Source organism: Centropristis striata, chromosome 13, assembly GCF_030273125.1.
Source record: "Centropristis striata isolate RG_2023a ecotype Rhode Island chromosome 13, C.striata_1.0, whole genome shotgun sequence".
Taxonomy (NCBI): Eukaryota; Metazoa; Chordata; class Actinopteri; order Perciformes; family Serranidae; genus Centropristis; species Centropristis striata.
Genome location: NC_081529.1, coordinates 25,614,932 through 25,624,629, shown reverse-complemented (window position 1 = coordinate 25,624,629; position 9,698 = coordinate 25,614,932). Strand labels below are relative to the sequence as shown.

The 9,698-nt window shown below is 39.3% G+C and overlaps 1 protein-coding gene across 1 annotated transcript in view; it reads left to right on the top strand.

The window, feature by feature from the left end:
* The first annotated feature begins 1,156 nt into the window (after nucleotides 1-1,156).
* Nucleotides 1,157-9,698, top strand: part of elfn1a (extracellular leucine-rich repeat and fibronectin type III domain containing 1a) — a 78,028-nt gene continuing 69,486 nt past the window's right edge. Inside the window, exon 1 of the mRNA XM_059348710.1 lies at nucleotides 1,157-1,720. The gene's annotated coding sequence lies outside the window, so the exon portion shown is untranslated. The remainder of the gene's footprint in view (nucleotides 1,721-9,698) is intronic.

Below are 9,698 nucleotides of genomic sequence, written 5' to 3'. Positions count from 1 at the left end.
GACATTGCAGCGTCTGTGCCAAGTCCTCTCTCAACCACTTGCTCCCTCTCAGAGAAGAGCATCTGTAGCCTGGCTGCCGCTTCCCGACTTGCTCGGGTCATCCCCCAGACTACGTCATTACAGAGGACATCAGGCTGCACTCTCCATAAATTAAATCTGGGACTGCATTTACACAGGGACAGACAATGTGGGTTTAACCCTTAAGGGGCCTTCCAGCTTTTTGTCACAGCTATATCTTAGCAGGGAAATGTAATCTTTTCTTCAGTTTTCCACATCCTTTCAGCTCCATTTGCCCTAATGGGATCACCTTGTCATAGGGTCACCTTTGTTTATGTGTGAACCCAAAGGTAGACTAAAAAAATGCAAATATATCTGCACTTATTCATGTTATAAGCACAGTCTTTGTCTAACAATGTGTTACCACAGACTCAATTGGGTGGGAATTTGTATTCTGCAGGTTCTTATTTTTAATAATTTATCATTGATTTGTATTGATTTACTATCACAGGGACCCAGGCTTGACCTCTTCAGTGAAGTATAGTATACTTCAATAGCTGCTGGTCCCTCCCTTTCACTGCCCCTCCATTCCATTTAATCCTGAAATTTACAGACCGCTGCCATCACAATGTGGCAGTTTTTACTTGTCTAAAGAGACTCCTTAATGGTTTCCATTCACATTAGTGGGCCTGTGAATGTCAAAAAGAGCATGTAATCCCATGAATTTAGAAGCATGTAGCCTACATGTTAATATATGAAAAATATTCAGGTGATATTAAAGGGAATAGAAATGCCCCTCAAGCTTCCTCACAATACGTTTTAAGGAATCACCAAATACAATATTAAATAGACATATTAAGCACTTATTTTGGTTATTAAAGAGGCCCCCTGCTGGCAGGACCAATGGATCTTTGTGTGTGGAAAAATGTATCTGCGTTCATGCAATACCACATTAAACATGCCCCCAACCAGACTGTGAAATTGAGCAATTCAAGACCATTTCCAGCACGGTGGTGCAGCTAATATGAAAAAGGGGAGGAAAAGTTTGCTCATAGATTGGCTGTTCAATCCCTAAAGCTCATGTGACGTAGCTGATACTTTTCTCTCCGACTGTCTTCATTAACTTGAAACCTTTCAGTGTTCATAATACACCGGCTATCATGCATTTTCACTTGGAGGAGTTGCCATAACCCTCCCGGCATCCGTGATGAACCTGCCACCATTTATAGCCTCGCGGTGACAAACAATCTTATTATGAGATTTAAACTTTGCCTCGGCTAGACCGGAGGATCAACACGCGCTCCTCTCGCACTTATTCCCCGCAGTTTCCCAACTGATACAGTAATACCTACCTGCCTGCCCGCCTCCTGTGATTGTGGTTAAACGCCGGTGCCAGCTCTCGGTGTAATAGAAAAACCCAAGCAGGGCTCCGGGTCTGTTCAGCATACATAAAGGCGAGCGGTGAGAGGAGCTCAGCCCTGAATTAAATCACTCACCGCTAAATGGATCTTTGAGACTCTCCCTTGACGCAGTCAGCTGCTGCTTTGCGCGTCTTCAACCCGAAAACAGAAACCTGGGATTCTTTTCTTATTTTATATTTTCTTATTATTATCTAACAGAAATTTCTCCCGTCTCTTTGAAAATGTCTTGTGTTCGTGGTGACATACAGTAAGCTGCCAGCTTTGTATCGGGAAGAGGCTCTTGCTCCGCGATCGTCAAGCAGGTAAGCTGTTCCAGTGCTGTTAGATTTTACACTTCAGTATCGCAGACTTTACAGACAGCATAATATACTTTATGTCTTTTGCATTCACAAGAGGCAGCGGTAAAACTGAATCCTTTACAGAATACTAGTGTTAGTGTTTGAGTAGCCTAGTATTGCTCAGCTGTTGTGTGCGGAACAAAAAACAGTAGAACTCTTCTGTTACTAAGAGCATACACACAGGACAAAATGCACGGCTCAACTTATGCACCATCACGCAGAAGTCAGTGCATTTTGCATTCGTTTCTGCGAGGTCTTTGCACGCTGACATGTACTGTGAACGGGACATGGGGGGACTTTTTCGCTTTGACTGCGATTCATGTGTTGCAAATAGTCTTTTAAGTTTCCTTTTCAAGTTTTTCCATTCAGTGAATGGATTACTTGTGCATTTTATAACACATTAGATTAGCTTCCACCTGCTCCGGGGGAAGTAGTAGCTACTTTGCAAACCTCCAGTAGCACCTCCTGCTCGGACAGCTCCCTGGCCGCTTTACTGAACCAGGGAAGGCTGAACTTTATTCCACAAACAAACTATCAACCAATTCACATCTGAGTGAGAACTCATTCTAATGTGAATGTGTCTATTTATTACTTCAAATAAATAAATGATAAGCCTTTCTAACACAGCATTAGGCCCACTCAGCCTACACCACAGTCACAAAATTAGAGTCAGTTTCACAAATCTGCACATAACAAGCTCATGAAGCTTATGTCATACACAACCCTGCATGAAGTCATGACAAAATGTTTGACTGTGACAATTTACAACAAATAACAAATGACCAGGGTACTGCTTGACCTGAACCTATTATGTTGTCATTACACAGTCTTGTACTTAGTACAGTAGCCTGTGCAGTCTCTCTCAGATTAGCTGAGGATTTTGCTGCGTCTGTGCCATCTGTCTGGGAAATACATACTATACACGCTAGACATGTTTTGTTTTTTTAAATTCATTGGCGCATGGCTTCATATGGATTGATTTCTATATTTTTTTTAAACAGCATAAGCCTAATTTCTAGAGATGTTTAACCAGCTCTGAATAGAGACCCCTGCATTCTCTGACAGGGGAAGGAGGTGGGAGTATTGGGAGGCTATGTAGTCCGTAGCATAGGGTTTTAAAAATGCTGAAACAATGCCAGGTTTAATATATCCTAAACTTGCGGTCACACCACAGCCAAAGAAATGACAAGCCCATTTACTTCTCTGGCTTTCCACTCAGCTGCACTATGGACGTAGGTGTAGGAGTGCTGTATCATCTCTGTTCTGGTTAAATAATACGTTACTGTCTTAGTGACATTTAAAGCCAGGAATGCATTTAAGATATGAAGCTTAAACAATCTGTTTCATGCCACTGTACTGCACGCATTGACATAATTGTCAGTGGTTGCCCCTCGTTCCAGTCATTTCATACAAAAGATCAGCCTCAGCTTAGCCTTTACCATCAGTGTGAATCACTATCTTCCAACTTTTAATGTCGAGAGTTATGACTGTTTCAAAACATCTTAGTTTTGCTGCTGTTGCTAAAGCTGTCTCTCGCATTAGCCTTCGCATCTCCCTTTTCCTGTCCCCGTCTCCCTTATCTTGATTATGCAGCTGGATGATTGAGTCAGCTATTTTGTATGCAAGTTGCCTTAGCTTGGTTCTTTGTGGAGGAGAGAGAGAGAGAGAGAGAGAGAGAGAGAGAGAGAGAGAGATCGTGCAGAGGATACTGAGAGAGAATTACAGCTTCTCATGACGATGAGGAGTGGAAAAGACGAGGCTGCCCTATTCGATAAATTGCTGTTTGAGAGAGACAGATATCCTAGGGGGACAGCGGTTTTGGAAATGTGACCAACCTTTCTAAATGGAAATGGCAGCGCACATTACAGATTTCCACGGCTCTATACTGTGGACGACTTGAATTCAAGCATCTAAAACTCTTTGTTACCAAGTTAGTGTGATATAACCCATTCCTCTGAATTGGGAAAGATTTTAGATAATTTTGTACTGTTAGTGGACACAAACAGTTGTGTAGAATGGAAACCTTCAATCTAAACACACTGCATGTAACTGTGGCATCCCCTGATTGAGCCTAGTTGAAACTATAGCTCCCCATTTTGCTGCTGGTTATCAACTATAAAGCCCATATAGTCTCTTATTGCTGATCCTGAGTCAGAATATATATCACTGTGGATGTGGGTGTTTTACCTTGTATGTGATAAGCTTTAATGGTGCCACCTATTGTGATAAGGATGCTGTTTACTGGAAAAATCAAAAGAAGAACAAAAAAACCCACAAACATTCCACATGCAATGCAAATATGTTTTTCCCACGGATGTCTTATTGTGGAGAAGTTACTGAGGCTTGAGTGCTGCATGTTGCAGCAGCCATGCTCTGGTTATATGGTTAACAGTGTGTAAAGTGTAATCAAAGGGACCAGTCAGGGTTTGTAGACAGAGCTGTGAAACATATGGTACGACAGCATGTCATATTTCAGTTCGAGCTCCTCAGCTCTCAACAACCGTAAAAATTCAAACAGCCACTTCCTGTGCTGTGACTAGTGTGTGTGTGTGTGTGTGTGTGTGTGTGTTTGTGCCATTTTACAAGAGCTGTTGCACCACCTTGGTCTCAAGAGTCCCATGTGACACTCAGCTGTTTTATAAAAGGAAGAGTGAGATCTTTTTATTCAGTAGTGAAGAATGGTAAAGACACAGAGGGAAAACAAAAGAAAGGAAGGGGAAAGAAAGTAATTTCCTATTCAGTACGTGCTAAATGTCTGAATTGGATAGAGCAGATAATGTCATGTTTGAAAGGAAAAAGCCCATATACTGTAGTTTAGTTAAAGTCACATTAAATCACACATACAATTGTACATTAAAGTTATAATCCTAAAGATTTTTATTAAATCAAACATGTATTATTAATATTTACGGATATAAATTGCCATTCAGTGTATTTACATTCTCTATACATTCGTTTTCAGTTAGTGGTGGATTCAAATTGCCTTCACATGCACAAGGGATTTACAGGAAATGGTGCATGAATTTAATCCAGCAATACTGTTTTCAATGTTATCTCACTCTCTTAACGTATCAGAGTTGAATTAAGAAGCTGTTGCTGCTTCACATTAGAATCATTCAACTGGTAAAACACAAGCAGGCTTTTATTTTGAAGCATTAACAGGAAATACACAGTTGAAGTGATTGTATTCATCTGCATTTACGGTTATCACTAACAGCCAAACATGCCATTAAATCAACCATGATTGTGCTCTTAAAACTTAAATCTCATATAACAATTAATAAAGATGTCAAATTATAACATTTAACATAACTGATGCAGTATAATATAAAGGTTTAATAATAAAGGACTTTGCTCATAAATTAGAATGAGTAACCTTCAGTGGTTTGTTTATTTAATGATGTAGCAGCACCCAAAGCTATACATTACTTACTATTTTAGTTTTTAAAACATGGTAATGAATACACTAGAGCTGCAGTACTTCCTTTGGATCTACATTTCTCTGCATTCAGTATGCAGTGGCCACTCTTGTGCAGAGTTCTTTGTGGTGAAGGACAGGACCATCAATGACACTGCCACAGTTGCGCCTCAGGACATCAAACATGAAAAGGAAATGTTATTGACAGTAACTTAACATTCAGGAAAGGAAGGCAATTGGTCGGGTTTGCCAATATCTAATAAAGGCTGTAACTAGCAGATAAGCCTTAAAATAAAATGTGCCAAAATGCATACAGGTGCCCTGCACATTTCATTTCGCCAGTGCAAAACAAAGATGCACCTTCATTAGGATTATATATCTCATAGAAAGCATGCAAAATATAAAATAAAATAAAAAACCTTAGCAAACTTCACCTTGATTCAGCAGCTCATGAGTCATTAACTGCAGATTGTGTTCACACAGCTGTGGCCTGGTCTCATCTCAGGAAATAATGTATTTGAGTTTACTAAGAGGAGTTTATTGAAAGTGGCAGCAATGGCCCTTTGGATTCCTTGTGTGTTTCAAGAAGAAGAAGAAAACATGGCAGGTGTAACCATTATGTCTCAGTACTTCCATTTCGTCTACTTACTATCATCTTATATGCTGATTACAGCTTGAAAGAAAATGAGATGAGTGCCATACATGCTGATTTTTACATATTCCTCAACAACTCAGCAGCCCGCAGAGCTAAGAAGAATATATGCACATGATAAGAGCTGGAGACAGTAAAGTTGGAGAGAGCTACTGTGCCATTGACAGATTGTGGGGATCAACCCAGAGATGTAGGGATTCACTCGAGGGTGTGAATCAGTCATAATTAATTTAGGAGTGCACAAAAATTAATCCACCCAAGAGTGCCAGAAACGTTTCTGTGTAGTTTCCCCAGCCACCTGCTGGCTGCCTTATGATAGATGAAACCCTTTAGTAAACAAGCATCACGAAATGGCAGAGTGAGGCGTATTGAACATTGCTCTGTCTCTTCCTTGCCATCTTCTCTGCAAAGTAATTAGATGCTGGGATGCAAAACACCATGGCAGTGTATCTGCAGGCACCTGCTCTGCTTGATGAATATCCTGTACATGAGAGCCCATTAAAGCTGGCAATACATAACAGTTCTGTCACTTCAGAAGCGGGGTTTTTAGTGTGTCAGGGGACGTCCCTGATCTCCCTTCAACAAATTCATGTTTTTTGGAACATCAAGTTATGCATATGATGATAAGCACAGCAGAATGTGCTGTGCCTTATGGTGTGTGGGTCACCTTTTCATTATAAACCAAGAGAAGGGGGGCAGGCAGAGGGACATTTTACATTAAAACTCACACCAGTTTGTAGATACACTGCACACATCGCTGGTTCACAATATGCAGGGCTGCAGGAGCTCTGTGAGGCCAGTATGCAACATATTTCCTCTGTGCATTGTACACAGCACAAACCAATACTCCGCACACAAAGATCCAGCACAAACCATCTCCCATCTTCTTATCTATTTCTGAAACTGAACTCTTTTTATTAGTCATATTAGTTTCAATCATCTTAATTATTAATTGCTATGTCGTATAAAGGAAACTGTCTTGTCTGATTAATTACCTGCCTTGATTGTTTTCTACTGTCATTAATACTTCTAATACAAAGTTTAACTGCCAAAAAACCCCATAATATTGTCATAATATTTTATCATATAACATGCATTAGATAAATTAAGTCTAGATAAAAGCTGTGTAGTTGTTAATAGTTACACAGGAGGGAATTAATAATGAATATATTTATTTTTATATTCATATATTAACAGACTCTGGATTCTACAGCATGCAGTAAGTTGTCAATTGTAAAGTCAGAGCAGTTATAAAGGTCATATTAAGCTCTCATTAAGATACTTATGTGGGTTCCAAATACAGGTGTGATTATGTCTATTATTCATTTTCTTGGGTCCAAATCATGCCAGGAAAGGATCAAAACAAAGAGTGATCTGGTGACTGCTCAAAGAATTTACCTTCTGTGGTATTCAGGCAAACAAAGAGATGATGAATGAATAACTGGATATGAAAATTAGTCTCATTCACTGTGTAGTCCAGACTGCAACTCCTCTTCATCAATCATAGAAAGGATGCTATGAGAAATAAAGGGCCAACACATAATATACTGAAGCTTGATAGGGAAATGATGTATCATAATACAGTGTCCTGTCACTTGAGTTCTCTGCACCTGAGAGTATGAGGCGTCTATTTTTATGCAGATTTTTTTTTGTGCACACTTGAGTTTGAATGGCACCGATCTCTCCTGCTTAAAGGATAAAACAGGCTTTTGTGAATTAAATCTAACAGGATCAGCGTGAACATGCCGTCAGGTGTGAATGAACAAAGATGACAATGTGCCATGATGACAACGTATTGTTCATTTATTGGATGTAGCTTATTATCTTGAGTGGAGATGCTGTTTTTATAGTATAATATAGATTAGGGTTTAGTTATATCTTAAGGATCATAAAAATGATCAGATGGTGTAGTACTCTGTTTACTATCAATCATTTTAATGGCTGACAACTACCTTAAGGAAGTCCTGACACTCCATCGAGGAAGACACACAAATGGGCACACATGTGCAAAACACACACAACCCAACCCTCTCTATCCAATACACGCCCTCTCTATCTCGCTCACTGAAAAGACAGGACACCAATCACATTAATTGGTTCCTTGGGGAAATATAAAACCCAAGTAGTAGGTCTGCAAAGTCCAAGGTACTCAAAATGCACCAAATAAGGAAATATATTGAAGACTGTGAGCTGTCAGTTCATCAAATTAAAGTCATTTTATTCAGCAGACTTTGTATCTTGTGTTTCGCTGCGAGCTGCACATCTTTTGTTTAGATAATTATATTGGATTTCAGCACAGTTACAAATAGTGTAGCTGATTAGATCCCTGATTGGTAATGCAGCATGATTAGGCAGTTAGTTTCCTACCAATTATGAAATTCAAACCAACAGCTTTTAAAGATGACAGATGCTCTGTGAATAAAGTTGCTCCCACATGCCAAGGTAGAAGCCAAGTGCTTTTCATCTCACTGTGACAAAATTCTTTGAGGTCAATAGGTGCAAAAAGTTGTATCATGGTAATCAAAACATGACCCTCCTCCCTATGAATGTTAAGTAACTCCAGTCGGTGCTTGTAAACAGCTGATGCACTAATGACGTAGTGAGGAAATTAACCTGTTTAATGACTTCTGCAAACATCTACTGCAAATATGAAGCACTAAATGTGTTTTTTCTCTTCAACATTGCCAGCATGCAAAAGTGTCGACCTTTAGTGTTTTAACCTTCTATATTTCTATGATGAATCTGCCTCTGCATAGCAAAAATGTTCAATATTTCAAGTGATACTCCTATAACGGCTTTTAATCCTTTTAATGTTAATTCATTGTTCAACCTTGCATGGACCACAGGAAGATCTTTCTCTGATCGATTTTGCCCACCCTCTCAGTCATTCATTCAACTCCTAATGCAAACAAAACAACTCTGGAGACCTCTAATTCAGTTAGTAACGGTAATGCATCTCTCCAAATAAGGAGCTCACACTGCTCACCGTTTCAAATGAATTCACGCACAACATGAGAGCAAAGAAGGAACAGGAGGGGGCGTTTCACTTCGCTTTTCTGCTTGTAAACACTCACACTGCTTCCAGGTATGTGTCCCATTTCTGTGTCTTTGTCTCCAAAATAAATCAGTCAAACAACAGCTAAGGTTTTTTGGGGATTATGTTAGAAAGGCTGCCTGTCAATCACAATCCATTCAAGTCAAAAACAATACACTAACTTTTTAGTTTGTATAACTAGACTTTTCCATCTGCATCTGTCTGTACAAATGAGCAGTGAAAATAGCTGGGTTTTACACAATTACAGCTTATAATTGCTGCACTTTTCTTTGGTAACCTGCAACATCTGGCACAGGGGCGGGTTTGAAAACTTTTGAATTGGCGATTCTTAAAAGTTGGTAAACTGTATAAAACATAAATACAAACGGAATGCTTCAAATTCAGAATGAGTTTATATATTTACAAAAAACAAATGCTTCTCAATTGAATGTAGGTTGCAAGGATTTGCAAATTATTACATTCTGTTTTCATTCTGTTTTTTCACAGCGTCCCAACTTCTTTGGAATCAGGGTTGTACAAAGTTATTAATTTTGTTCGTAGCCATTGTTTTCTGGGGTTCAGCAATGTGCTTTTGTTTGCTCTTCCTTTAGGTAAGAGTCGGTCGAGAGCACTCTTACCCAGACAACATAAAAAGGATTTCAGGAAATTATATAATATTATATTCCTTTTAGGTGTTTTTTATGCTGATAAAAGTTCAAGAAGGATTCGTCATTCTCAACACCTGGCTAAGAGCATTTTTGGATGGTTAAGAACTTTTGGTGCATCTGGAGTTGACTCTTATTTTTTCTCTCAACAGAAAATAGAGAACTTTAAGAGA